The 17,579-nt window shown below is 38.4% G+C and overlaps 8 non-coding genes and 62 pseudogenes across 8 annotated transcripts; all 70 read left to right on the forward strand.

Annotated features, from left to right (window-relative positions):
• Nucleotides 1–88: 88 nt before the first annotated feature.
• On the forward strand, nucleotides 89–207 carry LOC149701081 (5S ribosomal RNA; annotated as a pseudogene).
• A 128-nt stretch (nucleotides 208–335) lies between these two features.
• Nucleotides 336–454, forward strand: LOC149701082 (5S ribosomal RNA; annotated as a pseudogene).
• Nucleotides 455–582: 128 nt separating this feature from the next.
• Nucleotides 583–685, forward strand: LOC149701083 (5S ribosomal RNA; annotated as a pseudogene).
• Nucleotides 686–807: 122 nt separating this feature from the next.
• On the forward strand, nucleotides 808–926 carry LOC149701084 (5S ribosomal RNA). The gene has a single exon (XR_016382191.1). It is a non-coding gene; the product is annotated as a 5S ribosomal RNA (ribosomal RNA).
• Nucleotides 927–1,062: 136 nt separating this feature from the next.
• Nucleotides 1,063–1,181, forward strand: LOC149701085 (5S ribosomal RNA). Its single transcript, XR_016382156.1, has one exon. It is a non-coding gene; the product is annotated as a 5S ribosomal RNA (ribosomal RNA).
• A 136-nt stretch (nucleotides 1,182–1,317) lies between these two features.
• Nucleotides 1,318–1,436, forward strand: LOC149701086 (5S ribosomal RNA; annotated as a pseudogene).
• A 121-nt stretch (nucleotides 1,437–1,557) lies between these two features.
• Nucleotides 1,558–1,676, forward strand: LOC149701087 (5S ribosomal RNA). Its single transcript, XR_016382239.1, has one exon. It is a non-coding gene; the product is annotated as a 5S ribosomal RNA (ribosomal RNA).
• Nucleotides 1,677–1,811: 135 nt separating this feature from the next.
• LOC149701088 (5S ribosomal RNA) lies at nucleotides 1,812–1,930 on the forward strand (annotated as a pseudogene).
• Nucleotides 1,931–2,058: 128 nt separating this feature from the next.
• On the forward strand, nucleotides 2,059–2,161 carry LOC149701089 (5S ribosomal RNA; annotated as a pseudogene).
• A 122-nt stretch (nucleotides 2,162–2,283) lies between these two features.
• On the forward strand, nucleotides 2,284–2,402 carry LOC149701090 (5S ribosomal RNA). The gene has a single exon (XR_016382302.1). It is a non-coding gene; the product is annotated as a 5S ribosomal RNA (ribosomal RNA).
• A 136-nt stretch (nucleotides 2,403–2,538) lies between these two features.
• LOC149701091 (5S ribosomal RNA) lies at nucleotides 2,539–2,657 on the forward strand. Its single transcript, XR_016382157.1, has one exon. It is a non-coding gene; the product is annotated as a 5S ribosomal RNA (ribosomal RNA).
• Nucleotides 2,658–2,793: 136 nt separating this feature from the next.
• On the forward strand, nucleotides 2,794–2,912 carry LOC149701092 (5S ribosomal RNA; annotated as a pseudogene).
• A 121-nt stretch (nucleotides 2,913–3,033) lies between these two features.
• Nucleotides 3,034–3,152, forward strand: LOC149701093 (5S ribosomal RNA). Its single transcript, XR_016382240.1, has one exon. It is a non-coding gene; the product is annotated as a 5S ribosomal RNA (ribosomal RNA).
• A 135-nt stretch (nucleotides 3,153–3,287) lies between these two features.
• LOC149701094 (5S ribosomal RNA) lies at nucleotides 3,288–3,406 on the forward strand (annotated as a pseudogene).
• Nucleotides 3,407–3,534: 128 nt separating this feature from the next.
• On the forward strand, nucleotides 3,535–3,637 carry LOC149701095 (5S ribosomal RNA; annotated as a pseudogene).
• A 122-nt stretch (nucleotides 3,638–3,759) lies between these two features.
• LOC149701096 (5S ribosomal RNA) lies at nucleotides 3,760–3,878 on the forward strand. Its single transcript, XR_016382388.1, has one exon. It is a non-coding gene; the product is annotated as a 5S ribosomal RNA (ribosomal RNA).
• A 362-nt stretch (nucleotides 3,879–4,240) lies between these two features.
• LOC149701097 (5S ribosomal RNA) lies at nucleotides 4,241–4,359 on the forward strand (annotated as a pseudogene).
• A 362-nt stretch (nucleotides 4,360–4,721) lies between these two features.
• LOC149701098 (5S ribosomal RNA) lies at nucleotides 4,722–4,840 on the forward strand (annotated as a pseudogene).
• Nucleotides 4,841–4,961: 121 nt separating this feature from the next.
• On the forward strand, nucleotides 4,962–5,080 carry LOC149701099 (5S ribosomal RNA). The gene has a single exon (XR_016382222.1). It is a non-coding gene; the product is annotated as a 5S ribosomal RNA (ribosomal RNA).
• Nucleotides 5,081–5,215: 135 nt separating this feature from the next.
• On the forward strand, nucleotides 5,216–5,334 carry LOC149701100 (5S ribosomal RNA; annotated as a pseudogene).
• A 123-nt stretch (nucleotides 5,335–5,457) lies between these two features.
• Nucleotides 5,458–5,575, forward strand: LOC149701101 (5S ribosomal RNA; annotated as a pseudogene).
• Nucleotides 5,576–5,712: 137 nt separating this feature from the next.
• On the forward strand, nucleotides 5,713–5,815 carry LOC149701102 (5S ribosomal RNA; annotated as a pseudogene).
• A 122-nt stretch (nucleotides 5,816–5,937) lies between these two features.
• Nucleotides 5,938–6,056, forward strand: LOC149701103 (5S ribosomal RNA; annotated as a pseudogene).
• Nucleotides 6,057–6,189: 133 nt separating this feature from the next.
• On the forward strand, nucleotides 6,190–6,308 carry LOC149701104 (5S ribosomal RNA; annotated as a pseudogene).
• Nucleotides 6,309–6,445: 137 nt separating this feature from the next.
• Nucleotides 6,446–6,564, forward strand: LOC149701105 (5S ribosomal RNA; annotated as a pseudogene).
• Nucleotides 6,565–6,701: 137 nt separating this feature from the next.
• Nucleotides 6,702–6,804, forward strand: LOC149701106 (5S ribosomal RNA; annotated as a pseudogene).
• A 122-nt stretch (nucleotides 6,805–6,926) lies between these two features.
• LOC149701107 (5S ribosomal RNA) lies at nucleotides 6,927–7,029 on the forward strand (annotated as a pseudogene).
• A 122-nt stretch (nucleotides 7,030–7,151) lies between these two features.
• Nucleotides 7,152–7,270, forward strand: LOC149701108 (5S ribosomal RNA; annotated as a pseudogene).
• Nucleotides 7,271–7,406: 136 nt separating this feature from the next.
• LOC149701109 (5S ribosomal RNA) lies at nucleotides 7,407–7,525 on the forward strand (annotated as a pseudogene).
• A 136-nt stretch (nucleotides 7,526–7,661) lies between these two features.
• On the forward strand, nucleotides 7,662–7,764 carry LOC149701110 (5S ribosomal RNA; annotated as a pseudogene).
• Nucleotides 7,765–7,885: 121 nt separating this feature from the next.
• LOC149701111 (5S ribosomal RNA) lies at nucleotides 7,886–8,004 on the forward strand (annotated as a pseudogene).
• A 137-nt stretch (nucleotides 8,005–8,141) lies between these two features.
• Nucleotides 8,142–8,260, forward strand: LOC149701112 (5S ribosomal RNA; annotated as a pseudogene).
• Nucleotides 8,261–8,397: 137 nt separating this feature from the next.
• Nucleotides 8,398–8,500, forward strand: LOC149701113 (5S ribosomal RNA; annotated as a pseudogene).
• A 122-nt stretch (nucleotides 8,501–8,622) lies between these two features.
• LOC149701114 (5S ribosomal RNA) lies at nucleotides 8,623–8,725 on the forward strand (annotated as a pseudogene).
• Nucleotides 8,726–8,847: 122 nt separating this feature from the next.
• On the forward strand, nucleotides 8,848–8,966 carry LOC149701115 (5S ribosomal RNA; annotated as a pseudogene).
• Nucleotides 8,967–9,102: 136 nt separating this feature from the next.
• LOC149701116 (5S ribosomal RNA) lies at nucleotides 9,103–9,221 on the forward strand (annotated as a pseudogene).
• Nucleotides 9,222–9,357: 136 nt separating this feature from the next.
• On the forward strand, nucleotides 9,358–9,460 carry LOC149701117 (5S ribosomal RNA; annotated as a pseudogene).
• Nucleotides 9,461–9,582: 122 nt separating this feature from the next.
• Nucleotides 9,583–9,685, forward strand: LOC149701118 (5S ribosomal RNA; annotated as a pseudogene).
• A 122-nt stretch (nucleotides 9,686–9,807) lies between these two features.
• LOC149701119 (5S ribosomal RNA) lies at nucleotides 9,808–9,926 on the forward strand (annotated as a pseudogene).
• A 137-nt stretch (nucleotides 9,927–10,063) lies between these two features.
• Nucleotides 10,064–10,182, forward strand: LOC149701120 (5S ribosomal RNA; annotated as a pseudogene).
• A 136-nt stretch (nucleotides 10,183–10,318) lies between these two features.
• On the forward strand, nucleotides 10,319–10,421 carry LOC149701121 (5S ribosomal RNA; annotated as a pseudogene).
• A 122-nt stretch (nucleotides 10,422–10,543) lies between these two features.
• On the forward strand, nucleotides 10,544–10,646 carry LOC149701122 (5S ribosomal RNA; annotated as a pseudogene).
• A 122-nt stretch (nucleotides 10,647–10,768) lies between these two features.
• Nucleotides 10,769–10,871, forward strand: LOC149701123 (5S ribosomal RNA; annotated as a pseudogene).
• A 122-nt stretch (nucleotides 10,872–10,993) lies between these two features.
• Nucleotides 10,994–11,112, forward strand: LOC149701124 (5S ribosomal RNA; annotated as a pseudogene).
• Nucleotides 11,113–11,248: 136 nt separating this feature from the next.
• On the forward strand, nucleotides 11,249–11,367 carry LOC149701125 (5S ribosomal RNA; annotated as a pseudogene).
• Nucleotides 11,368–11,503: 136 nt separating this feature from the next.
• LOC149701126 (5S ribosomal RNA) lies at nucleotides 11,504–11,606 on the forward strand (annotated as a pseudogene).
• Nucleotides 11,607–11,728: 122 nt separating this feature from the next.
• LOC149701127 (5S ribosomal RNA) lies at nucleotides 11,729–11,831 on the forward strand (annotated as a pseudogene).
• Nucleotides 11,832–11,953: 122 nt separating this feature from the next.
• Nucleotides 11,954–12,072, forward strand: LOC149701128 (5S ribosomal RNA; annotated as a pseudogene).
• Nucleotides 12,073–12,210: 138 nt separating this feature from the next.
• LOC149701129 (5S ribosomal RNA) lies at nucleotides 12,211–12,329 on the forward strand (annotated as a pseudogene).
• A 136-nt stretch (nucleotides 12,330–12,465) lies between these two features.
• Nucleotides 12,466–12,568, forward strand: LOC149701130 (5S ribosomal RNA; annotated as a pseudogene).
• Nucleotides 12,569–12,690: 122 nt separating this feature from the next.
• Nucleotides 12,691–12,793, forward strand: LOC149701131 (5S ribosomal RNA; annotated as a pseudogene).
• A 122-nt stretch (nucleotides 12,794–12,915) lies between these two features.
• Nucleotides 12,916–13,018, forward strand: LOC149701132 (5S ribosomal RNA; annotated as a pseudogene).
• A 122-nt stretch (nucleotides 13,019–13,140) lies between these two features.
• Nucleotides 13,141–13,243, forward strand: LOC149701133 (5S ribosomal RNA; annotated as a pseudogene).
• A 122-nt stretch (nucleotides 13,244–13,365) lies between these two features.
• LOC149701134 (5S ribosomal RNA) lies at nucleotides 13,366–13,484 on the forward strand (annotated as a pseudogene).
• Nucleotides 13,485–13,619: 135 nt separating this feature from the next.
• On the forward strand, nucleotides 13,620–13,738 carry LOC149701135 (5S ribosomal RNA; annotated as a pseudogene).
• Nucleotides 13,739–13,874: 136 nt separating this feature from the next.
• Nucleotides 13,875–13,977, forward strand: LOC149701136 (5S ribosomal RNA; annotated as a pseudogene).
• A 122-nt stretch (nucleotides 13,978–14,099) lies between these two features.
• On the forward strand, nucleotides 14,100–14,202 carry LOC149701137 (5S ribosomal RNA; annotated as a pseudogene).
• A 122-nt stretch (nucleotides 14,203–14,324) lies between these two features.
• Nucleotides 14,325–14,443, forward strand: LOC149701138 (5S ribosomal RNA; annotated as a pseudogene).
• Nucleotides 14,444–14,581: 138 nt separating this feature from the next.
• Nucleotides 14,582–14,700, forward strand: LOC149701139 (5S ribosomal RNA; annotated as a pseudogene).
• Nucleotides 14,701–14,837: 137 nt separating this feature from the next.
• Nucleotides 14,838–14,956, forward strand: LOC149701140 (5S ribosomal RNA; annotated as a pseudogene).
• A 136-nt stretch (nucleotides 14,957–15,092) lies between these two features.
• On the forward strand, nucleotides 15,093–15,195 carry LOC149701141 (5S ribosomal RNA; annotated as a pseudogene).
• A 122-nt stretch (nucleotides 15,196–15,317) lies between these two features.
• Nucleotides 15,318–15,420, forward strand: LOC149701142 (5S ribosomal RNA; annotated as a pseudogene).
• A 122-nt stretch (nucleotides 15,421–15,542) lies between these two features.
• Nucleotides 15,543–15,661, forward strand: LOC149701143 (5S ribosomal RNA; annotated as a pseudogene).
• Nucleotides 15,662–15,797: 136 nt separating this feature from the next.
• Nucleotides 15,798–15,916, forward strand: LOC149701144 (5S ribosomal RNA; annotated as a pseudogene).
• Nucleotides 15,917–16,278: 362 nt separating this feature from the next.
• On the forward strand, nucleotides 16,279–16,381 carry LOC149701145 (5S ribosomal RNA; annotated as a pseudogene).
• Nucleotides 16,382–16,503: 122 nt separating this feature from the next.
• On the forward strand, nucleotides 16,504–16,622 carry LOC149701146 (5S ribosomal RNA; annotated as a pseudogene).
• A 137-nt stretch (nucleotides 16,623–16,759) lies between these two features.
• Nucleotides 16,760–16,878, forward strand: LOC149701147 (5S ribosomal RNA; annotated as a pseudogene).
• Nucleotides 16,879–17,015: 137 nt separating this feature from the next.
• LOC149701148 (5S ribosomal RNA) lies at nucleotides 17,016–17,118 on the forward strand (annotated as a pseudogene).
• Nucleotides 17,119–17,240: 122 nt separating this feature from the next.
• LOC149701149 (5S ribosomal RNA) lies at nucleotides 17,241–17,343 on the forward strand (annotated as a pseudogene).
• A 122-nt stretch (nucleotides 17,344–17,465) lies between these two features.
• Nucleotides 17,466–17,568, forward strand: LOC149701150 (5S ribosomal RNA; annotated as a pseudogene).
• Nucleotides 17,569–17,579: the final 11 nt, after the last annotated feature.

Below are 17,579 nucleotides of genomic sequence, written 5' to 3' on the forward strand. Positions count from 1 at the left end.
AACATATTTTCTTTTTGTTATTGTTTTAAAATGATGAAGGTTAATTTGTCTCACTTAATTTAAATTCGAATTATTATCTAGCACTCTCGGCAACGGCCATGTCACGCTGAAAACACCGGTTCTCGTCCGATCAATGAAGTTAAGCAGCGTCGAGCGCAGTCAGTACTTGGGAGGGAGACCACTTAGGAACACTGCGTGCCGTTGGCTTTTAATTTTTTTTCCTCTTTTAAATTCCAATAGATATGAAAAAAGCAAACTTTTTTTGTTATTGTTTTAGAAGATGATGGTTAATTTGTCTCACTTAATTTAAATTCGAATTATTATCTAGCACTCTCGGCAACGGCCATGTCACGCTGAAAACACCGGTTCTCGTCCGATCAATGAAGTTAAGCAGCGTCGAGCGCAGTCAGTACTTGGGAGGGAGACCACTTAGGAACACTGCGTGCCGTTGGCTTTTAATTTTTTTTCCTCTTTTAAATTCCAATAGATATGAAAAAAGCAAACTTTTTTTGTTATTGTTTTAGAAGATGATGGTTAATTTGTCTCACTTAATTTAAATTCGAATTATTATCTAGCACTCTCGGCAACGGCCATGTCACGCTGAAAACACCGGTTCTCGTCCGATCACCGAAGTTAAGCAGCGTCGAGCGCAGTCAGTACTTGGAAACTCTGCGTGCCGTTGGCTTTTTCACTTTTATTTCCTCTTTTAAATTCCACCAGATATGAAAAAAGCAAACATATCTTCTTTTTGATATTGTTTTATAAAGATGAAAGTTAACTAAATTCAAATTATTAAATAGCACTCTTGGCAACGGCCATATCACGCTGAAAACACCGGTTCTCGTCCGATCACCGAAGTTAAGCAGCGTCGAGCGCAGTCAGTACTTGGGAGGGAGACCACTTAGGAACACTGCGTGCCGTTGTCTTTTTCACTTTTTTCTCCTCTTTTAAATTCCAATAGATATGAAAAAAGCAAACATATTTTCTCTTTGTTACTGTTTTAAAATGATGAAGGTTAACTTGGTCACTTAATTTAAATTCGAATTATTATCTAGCACTCTCGGCAACGGCCATGTCACGCTGAAAACACCGGTTCTCGTCCGATCACCGAAGTTAAGCAGCGTCGAGCGCAGTCAGTACTTGGGAGGGAGACCACTTAGGAACACTGCGTGCCGTTGGCTTTTTCACCTTTTTTTCCTCTTTTAAATTCCAATAGATATGAAAAAGCAAACATATTTTCTTTTTGTTATTGTTTTAAAATGATGAAGGTTAATTTGTCTCACTTAATTTAAATTCGAATTATTATCTAGCACTCTCGGCAACGGCCATGTCACGCTGAAAACACCGGTTCTCGTCCGATCACCGAAGTTAAGCAGCGTCAAGCGCAGTCAGTACTTGGGAGGGAGACCACTAAGGAACACTGCGTGCCGTTGGCTTTTTCACCTTTTTTCCTCTTTTAAATTCCACCAGATAAGAAAAAAGCAAACATATCTTCTTTTTGATATTGTTTTATAAAGATGAAAGTTAATTAAATTCAAATTATTAACTAGCACTCTCGGCAACGGCCATATCACGCTGAAAACACCGGTTCTCGTCCGATCACCGAAGTTAAGCAGCGTCAAGCGCAGTCAGTACTTGGGAGGGAGACCACTTAGGAACACTGCGTGCCGTTGGCTTTTAATTTTTTTTCCTCTTTTAAATTCCAATAGATAGGAAAAAAGCAAACATATTTTCTTTTTGTTATTGTTTTAAAATGATGAAGGTTAATTTGTCTCACTTAATTTAAATTCGAATTATTATCTAGCACTCTCGGCAACGGCCATGTCACGCTGAAAACACCGGTTCTCGTCCGATCAATGAAGTTAAGCAGCGTCGAGCGCAGTCAGTACTTGGGAGGGAGACCACTTAGGAACACTGCGTGCCGTTGGCTTTTAATTTTTTTTCCTCTTTTAAATTCCAATAGATATGAAAAAAGCAAACTTTTTTTGTTATTGTTTTAGAAGATGATGGTTAATTTGTCTCACTTAATTTAAATTCGAATTATTATCTAGCACTCTCGGCAACGGCCATGTCACGCTGAAAACACCGGTTCTCGTCCGATCACCGAAGTTAAGCAGCGTCGAGCGCAGTCAGTATTTGGAAACTCTGCGTGCCGTTGGCTTTTTCACTTTTATTTCCTCTTTTAAATTCCACCAGATATGAAAAAAGCAAACATATCTTCTTTTTGATATTGTTTTATAAAGATGAAAGTTAACTAAATTCAAATTATTAAATAGCACTCTTGGCAACGGCCATATCACGCTGAAAACACCGGTTCTCGTCCGATCACCGAAGTTAAGCAGCGTCGAGCGCAGTCAGTACTTGGGAGGGAGACCACTTAGGAACACTGCGTGCCGTTGTCTTTTTCACTTTTTTCTCCTCTTTTAAATTCCAATAGATATGAAAAAAGCAAACATATTTTCTCTTTGTTACTGTTTTAAAATGATGAAGGTTAACTTGGTCACTTAATTTAAATTCGAATTATTATCTAGCACTCTCGGCAACGGCCATGTCACGCTGAAAACACCGGTTCTCGTCCGATCACCGAAGTTAAGCAGCGTCGAGCGCAGTCAGTACTTGGGAGGGAGACCACTTAGGAACACTGCGTGCCGTTGGCTTTTTCACCTTTTTTTCCTCTTTTAAATTCCAATAGATATGAAAAAGCAAACATATTTTCTTTTTGTTATTGTTTTAAAATGATGAAGGTTAATTTGTCTCACTTAATTTAAATTCGAATTATTATCTAGCACTCTCGGCAACGGCCATGTCACGCTGAAAACACCGGTTCTCGTCCGATCACCGAAGTTAAGCAGCGTCAAGCGCAGTCAGTACTTGGGAGGGAGACCACTAAGGAACACTGCGTGCCGTTGGCTTTTTCACCTTTTTTCCTCTTTTAAATTCCACCAGATAAGAAAAAAGCAAACATATCTTCTTTTTGATATTGTTTTATAAAGATGAAAGTTAATTAAATTCAAATTATTAACTAGCACTCTCGGCAACGGCCATATCACGCTGAAAACACCGGTTCTCGTCCGATCACCGAAGTTAAGCAGCGTCAAGCGCAGTCAGTACTTGGGAGGGAGACCACTTAGGAACACTGCGTGCCGTTGGCTTTTAATTTTTTTTCCTCTTTTAAATTCCAATAGATAGGAAAAAAGCAAACATATTTTCTTTTTGTTATTGTTTTAAAATGATGAAGGTTAATTTGTCTCACTTAATTTAAATTCGAATTATTATCTAGCACTCTCGGCAACGGCCATGTCACGCTGAAAACACCGGTTCTCGTCCGATCAATGAAGTTAAGCAGCGTCGAGCGCAGTCAGTACTTGGGAGGGAGACCACTTAGGAACACTGCGTGCCGTTGGCTTTTAATTTTTTTTCCTCTTTTAAATTCCAATAGATATGAAAAAAGCAAACTTTTTTTGTTATTGTTTTAGAAGATGATGGTTAATTTGTCTCACTTAATTTAAATTCGAATTATTATCTAGCACTCTCGGCAACGGCCATGTCACGCTGAAAACACCGGTTCTCGTCCGATCACCGAAGTTAAGCAGCGTCGAGCGCAGTCAGTACTTGGAAACTCTGCGTGCCGTTGGCTTTTTCACTTTTATTTCCTCTTTTAAATTCCACCAGATATGAAAAAAGCAAACATATCTTCTTTTTGATATTGTTTTATAAAGATGAAAGTTAATTAAATTCAAATTATTAAATAGCACTCTTGGCAACGGCCATATCACGCTGAAAACACCGGTTCTCGTCCGATCACCGAAGTTAAGCAGCGTCGAGCGCAGTCAGTACTTGGGAGGGAGACCACTTAGGAACACTGCGTGCCGTTGTCTTTTTCACTTTTTTCTCCTCTTTTAAATTCCAATAGATATGAAAAAAACAAACATATTTTCTTTTTGTTATTGTTTTAAAAAGATGAAGGTTAATTTGTCTCACTTAATTTAAATTCGAATTATTATCTAGCACTCTCGGCAAGGGCCATAACACGCTGAAAACACCGGTTCTCGTCAGATCACCGAAGTTAAGCAGCGTCGAGCGCACTCAGTACTTGGAAACTCTGCGTGCCGTTGGCTTTTTCACTTTTGTTTCCTCTTTTAAAATCCATCAGATATGAAAAAAGCAAACATATCTTCTTTTTGTTATTGTTTTATAAAGATGAAAGTTAATTAAATTCAAATTATTAAATAGCACTCTTGGCAACGGCAATATCACGCTGAAAACACCGGTTCTCGTCCGATCACCGAAGTTAAGCAGCGTCGAGCGCAGTCAGTACTTGGGAGGGAGACCACTTAGAAACACTGCGTGCCGTTGGCTTTTTCACTTTTTTCTCCTCTTTTAACTTCCAATAGATATGAATAAAACAAACATATTTTCTTTTTGTTATTGTTTTAAAAAGATGAAGGTTAATTTGTCTCACTTAATTTAAATTCGAATTATTATCTAGCACTCTCGGCAAGGGCCATATCACGCTGAAAACACCGGTTCTCGTCAGATCACCGAAGTTAAGCAGCGTCGAGCGCACTCAGTACTTGGAAACTCTGCGTGCCGTTGGCTTTTTCACTTTTGTTTCCTCTTTTAAATTCCATCAGATATGAAAAAAGCAAACATATCTTCTTTTTGTTATTGTTTTATAAAGATGAAAGTTAATTAAATTCAAATTATTAAATAGCACTCTTGGCAAGGGCAATATCACGCTGAAAACACCGGTTCTCGTCCGATCACCGAAGTTAAGCAGCATCGAGCGCAGTCAGTACTTGGGAGGGAGACCACTTAGGAACACTGCGTGCCGTTGGCTTTTTCACTTTTTTTCCTCTTTTAAATTCCATCAGAAATGAAAAAAGCAAACATATCTTCTTTTTGTTATTGTTTTATACAGATGAAAGTTAATTAAATTCAAATTATTAAATAGCACTCTCGGCAACGGCCATATCACGCTGAATGCACCGGTTCTCGTCCGATCACCGAAGTTAAGCAGCGTCGAGCGCAGTCAGTACTTGGGAGGGAGACCACTCAGGAGCACTGCGTGCCGTTGGCTTTTAATTTTTTTTCCTATTTTAAATTCAAATAGATATGAAAAAAGCAAACATATTTTCTTTTTGTTATTGTTTTAAAAAGATGAAGGTTAATTTGTCTCTCTTAATTTAAATTCGAATTATTAACTAGCACTCTCGGCAACGGCTATATCACGCTGAAAACACCGGTTCTCGTCAGATCACCGAAGTTAAGCAGCGTCGAGCGCAGTCAGTAATTGGGAGGGAGACCACTTAGGAACACTGCGTGCCGTTGGCATTTTCACTTTTTTTCCCTCTTTTAAATTCCAATAGATATGAAAAAAGCAAACATATCTTCTTTTTGTTATTGTGTTATAAAGATGAAGGTTAATTAAATTCAAATTATCAAATAGCACTCTCGGCAACGGCCATATCACGCTGAACACACCGGTTCTCGTCCGATCACCGAAGTTAAGCAGCGTCGAGCGCAGTCAGTACTTGGGAGGAAGACTACTTAGGAACACTGCGTGCCGTGTGCTTTTTCACTTTTTTTTCCTCTTTTAAATTCCAATAGATATGAAAAAAGCAACCGTATTTTCTATTTGTTATTGTTTTAAAAAGATGAAGGTTAATTTGTCGCACTTAATTTAAATTCGAATTATTAACTAGCGCTCTCGGCAGCGGCCATTTCACGCTGAGAACACCGGTTCTCTTACGATCACCGAAGTTAAGCAGCGTCGAGCGCAGTCAGTACTTGGGAACACTGCGTGCCGTTGGCTTTTTCCTTTTTGTTTCCTCTTTTAAATTCCACCAGATATGAAAAAACCAAACATATCTTCTTTTTGTAATTGTTTTATAAATATGAAGCTTAATTAAATTCAAATTATTAACTAGCACTCTCGACAACGGCCATATCACGCAGAAAACACCGGTTCTCGTCCGATCACCGAAGTTAATTAGCGTCGAGCGCAGTCAGTACTTGGGAGGGAGACCACTTAGGATCACTGCGTGCCGTTGGTTTTTTCACTTTTTTTCCTCTTTTAAATTCCAATAGATATGAAAAAAGCAACCATATTTTCTATTTGTTATTGTTTTAAAAAGATGGTTAATTTGTCGCACTTAATTTAAATTCGAATTGTTAACTATCACTCTCGGCAACGGCCATATCACGCAGAATACACCGTTTCTCGTCCGATCATCGAAGTTAAGCAGCGTCGAGCGCAGTCAGTACTTGGGAGGGAGACCACTTAGGAACACTGCGTGCCGTTAGGTTTTTCACTTTTTTTTTGTCTTTTAAATTCCAATAGATATGAAAAAAGCAAAGATATTTTCTTTTTGTTATTGTTTTAAAAAGATGAAGGTTAATTTGTCTCACTTAAATTAAATTCGAATTATTAACTAGCGCTCTTGGCAACGGCCATTTCACGCTGAGAACACCGGTTCTCGTCCGATCACCGAAGTTAAGCAGCGTCGAGCGCAGTCAGTACTTCGGAGGGAGACCACTTAGGAACACTGCGTGCCGTTAGCTTTTTCACTTTTTTTTTGTCTTTTAAATTCCAATAGATATGAAAAAAGCAAAGATATTTTCTTTTTGTTATTGTTTTAAAAAGATGAAGGTTAATTTGTCTCACTTAAATTAAATTCGAATTATTAACTAGCGCTCTCGGCAACGGCCATTTCACGCTGAGAACACCGGTTCTCGTCCGATCACCGAAGTTAAACAGCGTCGAGCGCAGTCAGTACTTGGGAACACTGCGTGCCGTTGGCTTTTTCCTTTTTGTTTACTCTTTTAAATTCCACCAGATATGAAAAAACCAAACATATCTTCTTTTTGTTATTGTTTTATAAATATGAAGGTTAATTAAATTCAAATTATTAACTAGCACTCTCGGCAACGGCCATATCACGCTGAAAACACCGGTTCTCGTCCGATCACCGAAGTTAAGCAGCGTTGAGCGCAGTCAGTACTTGGGAACACTGCGTGCCGTTGGCTTTATCCTTTTTGTTTCCTCTTATAAATTCCACCAGATATGAAAAAAATAAGCATATCTTCTTTTTGTTATTGTTTTATAAAGATGAAGGTTAATTAAATTCAAATTATTAACTAGCACTCTCGGCAACGGCCATATCACGCTGAATACACCGTTTCTCGTCCGATCACCGAAGTTAAGCAGCGTCGAGCGCAGTCAGTACTTCGGAGGGAGACCACTTAGGAACACTGCGTGCCGTTAGCTTTTTCATTTTTTTTTGTCTTTTAAATTCCAATAGATATGAAAAAAGCAAACATATTTTCTTTTTGTTATTGTTTTAAAAAGATGAAGGTTAATTTGTCTCACTTAATTTAAATTCGAATTATTAACTAGCACTCTCGGCAACGGCCAAATCACGCTGGAAACACCGGTTCTCGTCCGATCACCGAAGTTAAGCAGCGTCGAGCGCAGTCAGTACTTCGGAGGGAGACCACTTAGGAACACTGCGTGCCGTTAGCTTTTTCATTTTTTTTTGTCTTTTAAATTCCAATAGATATGAAAAAAGCAAACATATTTTCTTTTTGTTATTGTTTTAAAAAGATGAAGGTTAATTTGTCTCACTTAATTTAAATTCGAATTATTAACTAGCACTCTCGGCAACGGCCAAATCACGCTGGAAACACCGGTTCTCGTCCGATCACCGATGTTAAGCAGCGTCGAGCGCAGTCAGTTCTTGGGAACACTGCGTGCCGTTGGCTTTTTCCTTTTTGCTTCCTCTTTTAAATTCCACCAGATATGAAAAAACCAAAATATTTTCTATTTGTTATTGTTTTATAAAGATGAAGGTTAATTAAATTCAAATTATTAACTAGCACTCTCGGCAACGGCCATATCTTGCTGAATACACCGTTTCTCGTCCGATCACCGAAGTTAAGCAGCGTCGAGCGCAGTCAGTACTTCGGAGGGAGACCACTTAGGAACACTGCGTGCTGTTAGCTTTTTCACTTTTTTTTTGTCTTTTAAATTCCAATAGATATGAAAAAAGCAAAGATATTTTCTTTTTGTTATTGTTTTAAAAAGATGAAGGTTAATTTGTCTCACTTAAATTAAATTCGAATTATTAACTAGCGCTCTCGGCAACGGCCATTTCACGCTGAGAACACCGGTTCTCGTCCGATCACCGAAGTTAAGCAGCGTCGAGCGCAGTCAGTACTTCGGAGGGAGACCACTTAGGAAAACTGCGTGCCGTTAGCTTTTTCACTATTTTTTTGTCTTTTAAATTCCAATAGATATGAAAAAAGCAAACATATTTTCTTTTTGTTATTGTTTTAAAAAGATGAAGGTTAATTTGTCTCACTTAAATTAAATTCGAATTATTAACTAGCGCTCTCGGCAACGGCCATTTCACGCTGAGAACACCGGTTCTCGTCCGATCATCGAAGTTAAGCAGCGTCGAGCGCAGTCAGTACTTGGGAACACTGCGTGCCGTTGGCTTTTTCCTTTTTGTTTCCTCTTTTAAATTCCACCAGATATGAAAAAACCAAACATATCTTCTTTTTGTTATTGTTTTATAAATATGAAGGTTAATTAAATTCAAATTATTAACTAGCACTCTCGGCAACGGCCATATCACGCTGAAAACACCGGTTCTCGTCCGATCACCGAAGTTAAGCAGCGTCGAGCGCAGTCAGTACTTGGGAACACTGCGTGCCGTTGGCTTTATCCTTTTTGTTTCCTCTTATAAATTCCACCAGATATGAAAAAAATAAACATATCTTCTTTTTGTAATTGTTTTATAAAGATGAAGGTTAATTAAATTCAAATTATTAACTAGCACTCTCGGCAACGGCCATATAACGCTGAATACACCGTTTCTCGTCCGATCACCGAAGTTAAGCAGCGTCGAGCGCAGTCAGTACTTCGGAGGGAGACCACTTAGAAACGTTGCGTGCCGTTAGCTTTTTTACTTTTTTTTTGTCTTTTAAATTCCAATAGATATGAAAACAGCAAAGATATTTTCTTTTTGTTATTGTTTTAAAAAGATGAAGGTTAATTTGTCTCACTTAATTAAATTCGAATTATTAACTAGCACTCTCGACAACGGCCATTTCACGCTGAGAACACCGGTTCTCGTCCGATCACCGAAGTTAAGCAGCGTCGAGCGCAGTCAGTATTTGGGAGGGAGACCACTTAGGAACACTGCGTGCCGTTGGATTTTTCACTTTTTTTCCTCTTTTAAATTCCAATAGATATGAAAAAAGCAAACATATTTTCTTTTTGTTATTGTTTTAAAAAGATGAAGGTTAATTTTTCTCACTTAATTTAAATTCGAATTATTAACTAGCACTCTCGGCAACGGCCATGTCACGCTGAAAACACCGGTTCTCGTCCGATCACCGAAGTTAAGCAGCGTCGAACGCATACAGTACTTGGGAATACTGCGTGCTGTTGGCTTTTTCACTTTTGTTTCCTCTTCTAAATTCCACCAGATATGAAAAAAGCAAATATATCTTCTTTTTGTTATTGTTTTATAAAGATGAAGGTTAATTAAATTCAAATTATTAACTAGCACTCTCGGCAACGGCCATATCACGCTGAAAACACCGGTTCTCGTCCGATCACCGAAGTTAAGCAGCGTCGAGCGCAGTCAGTACTTGGGAACACTGCGTGCCGTTGGCTTTTTCCTTTTTGTTTCCTCTTATAAATTCCACCAGATATGAAAAAAATAAACATATCTTCTTTTTGTTATTGTTTTATAAAGATGAAGGTTAATTAAATTCAAATTATTAACTAGCACTCTCGGCAACGGCCAAATCACGCTGAATACACCGTTTCTCGTCCGATCACCGAAGTTAAGCAGCGTCGAGCGCAGTCAGTACTTCGGAGGGAGACCACTTAGGAACACTGCGTGCCGTTAGCTTTTTCACTTTTTTTTTGTCTTTTAAATTCCAATAGATATGAAAAAAGCAAAGATATTTTCTTTTTGTTATTGTTTTAAAAAGATGAAGGTTAATTTGTCTCACTTTAATTAAATTCGAATTATTAACTAGCGCTCTTGGCAACGGCCATTTCACGCTGAGAACCCCGGTTCTCGTCCGATCACCGAAGTTAAGCAGCGTCGAGCGCAGTCAGTATTTGGGAGGGAGACCACTTAGGAACACTGCGTGCCGTTGGCTTTTTCACTTTTTTTTCCTCTTTTAAATTCCAATAGATATGAAAAAAGCAAACATATTTTCTTTTTGTTATTGTTTTAAAAAGATGAAGGTTAATTTGTCTCACTAATTTAAATTCGAAATATTAACTAGGACTCTCGGCAACGGCCAAATCACGCTGAAAACACCGGTTCTCGTCCGATCACCGAAGTTAAGCAGCGTCCAGCGCAGTCAGTACTTGGGAACACTGCGTGCCGTTGGCTTTTTCCTTTTTGTTTCCTCTTTTAAATTCCATCAGATATGAAAAAACCAAACATATCTTCTTTTTGTTATTGTTTTATAAATATGAAGGTTAATTAAATTCAAATTATTAACTAGCACTCTCGGCAACGGCCATATCACGCTGAAAACACCGGTTCTCGTCCGATCACCGAAGTTAAGCAGCGTCGAGCGCAGTCAGTACTTGGGAACACTGCGTGCCGTTGGCTTTTCCCTTTTTGTTTCCTCTTATAAATTCCACCAGATATGAAAAAAATAAACATATCTTCTTTTTGTTATTGTTTTATAAAGATGAAGGTTAATTAAATTCAAATTATTAACTAGCACTCTCGGCAACGGCCATATCACGCTGAATACACCGTTTCTCGTCCGATCACCGAAGTTAAGCAGCGTTGAGCGCAGTCAGTACTTGGGAACACTGCGTGCCGTTGGCTTTATCCTTTTTGTTTCCTCTTATAAATTCCACCAGATATGAAAAAAATAAACATATCTTCTTTTTGTAATTGTTTTATAAAGATGAAGGTTAATTAAATTCAAATTATTAACTAGCACTCTCGGCAACGGCCATATAACGCTGAATACACCGTTTCTCGTCCGATCACCGAAGTTAAGCAGCGTCGAGCGCAGTCAGTACTTCGGAGGGAGACCACTTAGAAACGTTGCGTGCCGTTAGCTTTTTTACTTTTTTTTTGTCTTTTAAATTCCAATAGATATGAAAACAGCAAAGATATTTTCTTTTTGTTATTGTTTTAAAAAGATGAAGGTTAATTTGTCTCACTTAATTAAATTCGAATTATTAACTAGCACTCTCGACAACGGCCATTTCACGCTGAGAACACCGGTTCTCGTCCGATCACCGAAGTTAAGCAGCGTCGAGCGCAGTCAGTATTTGGGAGGGAGACCACTTAGGAACACTGCGTGCCGTTGGATTTTTCACTTTTTTTCCTCTTTTAAATTCCAATAGATATGAAAAAAGCAAACATATTTTCTTTTTGTTATTGTTTTAAAAAGATGAAGGTTAATTTTTCTCACTTAATTTAAATTCGAATTATTAACTAGCACTCTCGGCAACGGCCATGTCACGCTGAAAACACCGGTTCTCGTCCGATCACCGAAGTTAAGCAGCGTCGAACGCATACAGTACTTGGGAATACTGCGTGCTGTTGGCTTTTTCACTTTTGTTTCCTCTTCTAAATTCCACCAGATATGAAAAAAGCAAATATATCTTCTTTTTGTTATTGTTTTATAAAGATGAAGGTTAATTAAATTCAAATTATTAACTAGCACTCTCGGCAACGGCCATATCACGCTGAAAACACCGGTTCTCGTCCGATCACCGAAGTTAAGCAGCGTCGAGCGCAGTCAGTACTTGGGAACACTGCGTGCCGTTGGCTTTTTCCTTTTTGTTTCCTCTTATAAATTCCACCAGATATGAAAAAAATAAACATATCTTCTTTTTGTTATTGTTTTATAAAGATGAAGGTTAATTAAATTCAAATTATTAACTAGCACTCTCGGCAACGGCCAAATCACGCTGAATACACCGTTTCTCGTCCGATCACCGAAGTTAAGCAGCGTCGAGCGCAGTCAGTACTTCGGAGGGAGACCACTTAGGAACACTGCGTGCCGTTAGCTTTTTCACTTTTTTTTTTGTCTTTTAAATTCCAATAGATATGAAAAAAGCAAAGATATTTTCTTTTTGTTATTGTTTTAAAAAGATGAAGGTTAATTTGTCTCACTTTAATTAAATTCGAATTATTAACTAGCGCTCTTGGCAACGGCCATTTCACGCTGAGAACCCCGGTTCTCGTCCGATCACCGAAGTTAAGCAGCGTCGAGCGCAGTCAGTATTTGGGAGGGAGACCACTTAGGAACACTGCGTGCCGTTGGCTTTTTCACTTTTTTTTCCTCTTTTAAATTCCAATAGATATGAAAAAAGCAAACATATTTTCTTTTTGTTATTGTTTTAAAAAGATGAAGGTTAATTTGTCTCACTAATTTAAATTCGAAATATTAACTAGGACTCTCGGCAACGGCCAAATCACGCTGAAAACACCGGTTCTCGTCCGATCACCGAAGTTAAGCAGCGTCCAGCGCAGTCAGTACTTGGGAACACTGCGTGCCGTTGGCTTTTTCCTTTTTGTTTCCTCTTTTAAATTCCATCAGATATGAAAAAACCAAACATATCTTCTTTTTGTTATTGTTTTATAAATATGAAGGTTAATTAAATTCAAATTATTAACTAGCACTCTCGGCAACGGCCATATCACGCTGAAAACACCGGTTCTCGTCCGATCACCGAAGTTAAGCAGCGTCGAGCGCAGTCAGTACTTGGGAACACTGCGTGCCGTTGGCTTTTCCCTTTTTGTTTCCTCTTATAAATTCCACCAGATATGAAAAAAATAAACATATCTTCTTTTTGTTATTGTTTTATAAAGATGAAGGTTAATTAAATTCAAATTATTAACTAGCACTCTCGGCAACGGCCATATCACGCTGAATACACCGTTTCTCGTCCGATCACCGAAGTTAAGCAGCGTTGAGCGCAGTCAGTACTTGGGAACACTGCGTGCCGTTGGCTTTTTCCTTTTTGTTTCCTCTTTTAAATTCCACCAGATATGAAAAAACCAAACATATCTTCTTTTTGTAATTGTTTTATAAATATGAAGGTTAATTAAATTCAAATTATTAACTAGCACTCTCGGCAACGGCCATATCACGCTGAAAACACCGGTTCTCGTCCGATCACCGAAGTTAAGCAGTGTCGAGCGCAGTCAGTACTTGGGAACACTGCGTGCCGTTGGCTTTATCCTTTTTGTTTCCTCTTATAAATTCCACCAGATATGAAAAAAATAAACATATCTTCTTTTTGTAATTGTTTCATAAAGATGAAGGTTAATTAAATTCAAATTATTAACTAGCAATCTCGGCAACGGCCATATAACGCTGAATACACCGTTTCTCGTCCGATCACCGAAGTTAAGCAGCGTCGAGCGCAGTCAGTACTTCGGAGGGAGACCACTTAGAAACGTTGCGTGCCGTTAGCTTTTTTACTTTTTTTTGTCTTTTAAATTCCAATAGATATGAAAACAGCAAAGATATTTTCTTTTTGTTATTGTTTTAAAAAGATGAAGGTTAATTTGTCTCACTTAATTAAATTCGAATTATTAACTAGCACTCTCGACAACGGCCATTTCACGCTGAGAACACCGGTTCTCGTCCGATCACCGAAGTTAAGCAGCGTCGAGCGCAGTCAGTATTTGGGAGGGAGACCACTTAGGAACACTGCGTGCCGTTGGATTTTTCACTTTTTTTCCTCTTTTAAATTCCAATAGATATGAAAAAAGCAAACATATTTTCTTTTTGTTATTGTTTTAAAAAGATGAAGGTTAATTTTTCTCACTTAATTTAAATTCGAATTATTAACTAGCACTCTCGGCAACGGCCATGTCACGCTGAAAACACCGGTTCTCGTCCGATCACCGAAGTTAAGCAGCGTCGAACGCATACAGTACTTGGGAATACTGCGTGCTGTTGGCTTTTTCACTTTTGTTTCCTCTTCTAAATTCCACCAGATATGAATAAAGCAAATATATCTTCTTTTTGTTATTGTTTTATAAAGATGAAGGTTAATTAAATTCAAATTATTAACTAGCACTCTCGGCAACGGCCATATCACGCTGAAAACACCGGTTCTCGTCCGATCACCGAAGTTAAGCAGCGTCGAGCGCAGTCAGTACTTGGGAACACTGCGTGCCGTTGGCTTTATCCTTTTTGTTTCCTCTTATAAATTCCACCAGATATGAAAAAAATAAACATATCTTCTTTTTGTTATTGTTTTATAAAGATGAAGGTTAATTAAATTCAAATTATTAACTAGCACTCTCGGCAACGGCCAAATCACGCTGAATACACCGTTTCTCGTCCGATCACCGAAGTTAAGCAGCGTCGAGCGCAGTCAGTACTTCGGAGGGAGACCACTTAGGAACACTGCGTGCCGTTAGCTTTTTCACTTTTTTTTTTGTCTTTTAAATTCCAATAGATATGAAAAAAGCAAAGATATTTTCTTTTTGTTATTGTTTTAAAAAGATGAAGGTTAATTTGTCTCACTTTAATTAAATTCGAATTATTAACTATCGCTCTTGGCAACGGCCATTTCACGCTGAGAACCCCGGTTCTCGTCCGATCACCGAAGTTAAGCAGCGTCGAGCGCAGTCAGTATTTGGGAGGGAGACCACTTAGGAACACTGCGTGCCGTTGGCTTTTTCACTTTTTTTTCCTCTTTTAAATTCCAATAGATATGAAAATAGCAAACATATTTTCTTTTTGTTATTGTTTTAAAAAGATGAAGGTTAATTTGTCTCACTTTAATTAAATTCGAATTATTAACTAGCGCTCTTGGCAACGGCCATTTCACGCTGAGAACCCCGGTTCTCGTCCGATCACCGAAGTTAAGCAGCGTCGAGCGCAGTCAGTATTTGGGAGGGAGACCACTTAGGAACACTGCGTGCCGTTGGCTTTTTCACTTTTTTTTCCTCTTTTAAATTCCAATAGATATGAAAAAAGCAAACATATTTTCTTTTTGTTATTGTTTTAAAAAGATGAAGGTTAATTTGTCTCACTAATTTAAATTCGAAATATTAACTAGGACTCTCGGCAACGGCCAAATCACGCTGAAAACACCGGTTCTCGTCCGATCACCGAAGTTAAGCAGCGTCCAGCGCAGTCAGTACTTGGGAACACTGCGTGCCGTTGGCTTTTTCCTTTTTGTTTCCTCTTTTAAATTCCATCAGATATGAAAAAACCAAACATATCTTCTTTTTGTTATTGTTTTATAAATATGAAGGTTAATTAAATTCAAATTATTAACTAGCACTCTCGGCAACGGCCATATCACGCTGAAAACACCGGTTCTCGTCCGATCACCGAAGTTAAGCAGCGTCGAGCGCAGTCAGTACTTGGGAACAGTTCGTGCTGTTGGCTTTTTCCTTTTTGGTTCCTCTTATAAATTCCACCAGATATGAAAAAAATAAACATATCTTCTTCTTGTTATTGTTTTATAAAGATGAAGGTTAATTAAATTCAAATTATTAACTAGCACTCTCGGCAACGGCCATATAACGCTGAATACACCGTTTCTCGTCCGATCACCGAAGTTAAGCAGCGTCGAGCGCAGTCAGTACTTCGGAGGGAGACCACTTAGAAACACTGCGTGCCGTTAGCTTTTTCACTTTTTTTTGTCTTTTAAATTCCAATAGATATGAAAACAGCAAAGATATTTTCTTTTTTCTTATTGTTTTAAAAAGATGAAGGTTAATTTGTCTCACTTAATTAAATTCGAATTATTAACTAGCACTCTCGACAACGGCCATTTCACGCTGAGAACACCGGTTCTCGTCCGATCACCGAAGTTAAGCAGCGTCGAGCGCAGTCAGTATTTGGGAGGGAGACCACTTAGGAACACTGCGTGCCGTTGGATTTTTCACTTTTTTTTCCTCTTTTAAATTCCAATAGATATGAAAAAAGCAAACATATTTTCTTTTTGTTATTGTTTTAAAAAGATGAAGGTTCATTTTTCTCACTTGATTGAAATTCGAATTATTAACTAGCACTCTCGGCAACGGCCATGTCACGCTGAAAACACCGGTTCTCGTCCGATCACCGAAGTTAAGCAGCGTCGAACGCATACAGTACTTGGGAATACTGCGTGCTCTTGGCTTTTTCACTTTTATTTCCTCTTTTAAATTCCACCAGATATGAAAAAAGCAAATATATCTTCTTTTTGTTATTGTTTTATAAAGATGAAGGTTAATTAAATTCAAATTATTAACTAGCACTCTCGGCAACGGCCATATCACGCTGAAAACACCGGTTCTCGTCCGATCACCGAAGTTAAGCAGCGTCGAGCGCAGTCAGTACTTGGGAACACTGCGTGCCGTTGGCTTTTTCCTTTTTGTTTCCTCTTATAAATTCCACCAGATATGAAAAAAATAAACATATCTTCTTTTTGTTATTGTTTTATAAAGATGAAGGTTAATTAAATTCAAATTATTAACTAGCACTCTCGGCAACGGCCAAATCACGCTGAATACACCGTTTCTCGTCCGATCACCGAAGTTAAGCAGCGTCGAGCGCAGTCAGTACTTCGGAGGGAGACCACTTAGGAACACTGCGTGCCGTTAGCTTTTTCACTTTTTTTTTGTCTTTTAAATTCCAATAGATATGAAAAAAGCAAAGATATTTTCTTTTTGTTATTGTTTTAAAAAGATGAAGGTTAATTTGTCTCACTTTAATTAAATTCGAATTATTAACTAGCGCTCTCGGCAACGGCCATTTCACGCTGAGAACCCCGGTTCTCGTCCGATCACCGAAGTTAAGCAGCGTCGAGCGCAGTCAGTATTTGGGAGGGAGACCACTTAGGAACACTGCGTGCCGTTGGATTTTTCACTTTTTTTTCCTCTTTTAAATTCCAATAGATATGAAAAAAGCAAACATATTTTCTTTTTGTTATTGTTTTAAAAAGATGAAGGTTCATTTTTCTCACTTAATTGAAATTCGAATTATTAACTAGCACTCTCGGCAACGGCCATGTCACGCTGAAAACACCGGTTCTCGTCCGATCACCGAAGTTAAGCAGCGTCGAACGCATACAGTACTTGGGAATACTGCGTGCTGTTGGCTTTTTCACTTTTGTTTCCTCTTCTAAATTCCACCAGATATGAATAAAGCAAATATATCTTCTTTTTGTTATTGTTTTATAAAGATGAAGGTTAATTAAATTCAAATTATTAACTAGCACTCTCGGCAACGGCCATATCACGCTGAAAACACCGGTTCTCGTCCGATCACCGAAGTTAAGCAGCGTCGAGCGCAGTCAGTACTTGGGAACACTGCGTGCTGTTGGCTTTTTCACTTTTGTTTCCTCTTCTAAATTCCACCAGATATGAATAAAGCAAATATATCTTCTTTTTGTTATTGTTTTATAAAGATGAAGGTTAATTAAATTCAAATTATTAACTAGCACTCTCGGCAACGGCCATATCACGCTGAAAACACCGGTTCTCGTCCGATCACCGAAGTTAAGCAGCGTCGAGCGCAGTCAGTACTTGGGAACACTGCGTGCCGTTGGCTTTATCCTTTTT

This window comes from Phalangium opilio, unplaced genomic scaffold (genome assembly GCF_054372755.1).
Source record: "Phalangium opilio isolate 3A_F unplaced genomic scaffold, DU_Popi_V2 ptg000019l_1, whole genome shotgun sequence".
In the NCBI taxonomy this organism is placed as follows: Eukaryota; Metazoa; Arthropoda; class Arachnida; order Opiliones; family Phalangiidae; genus Phalangium; species Phalangium opilio.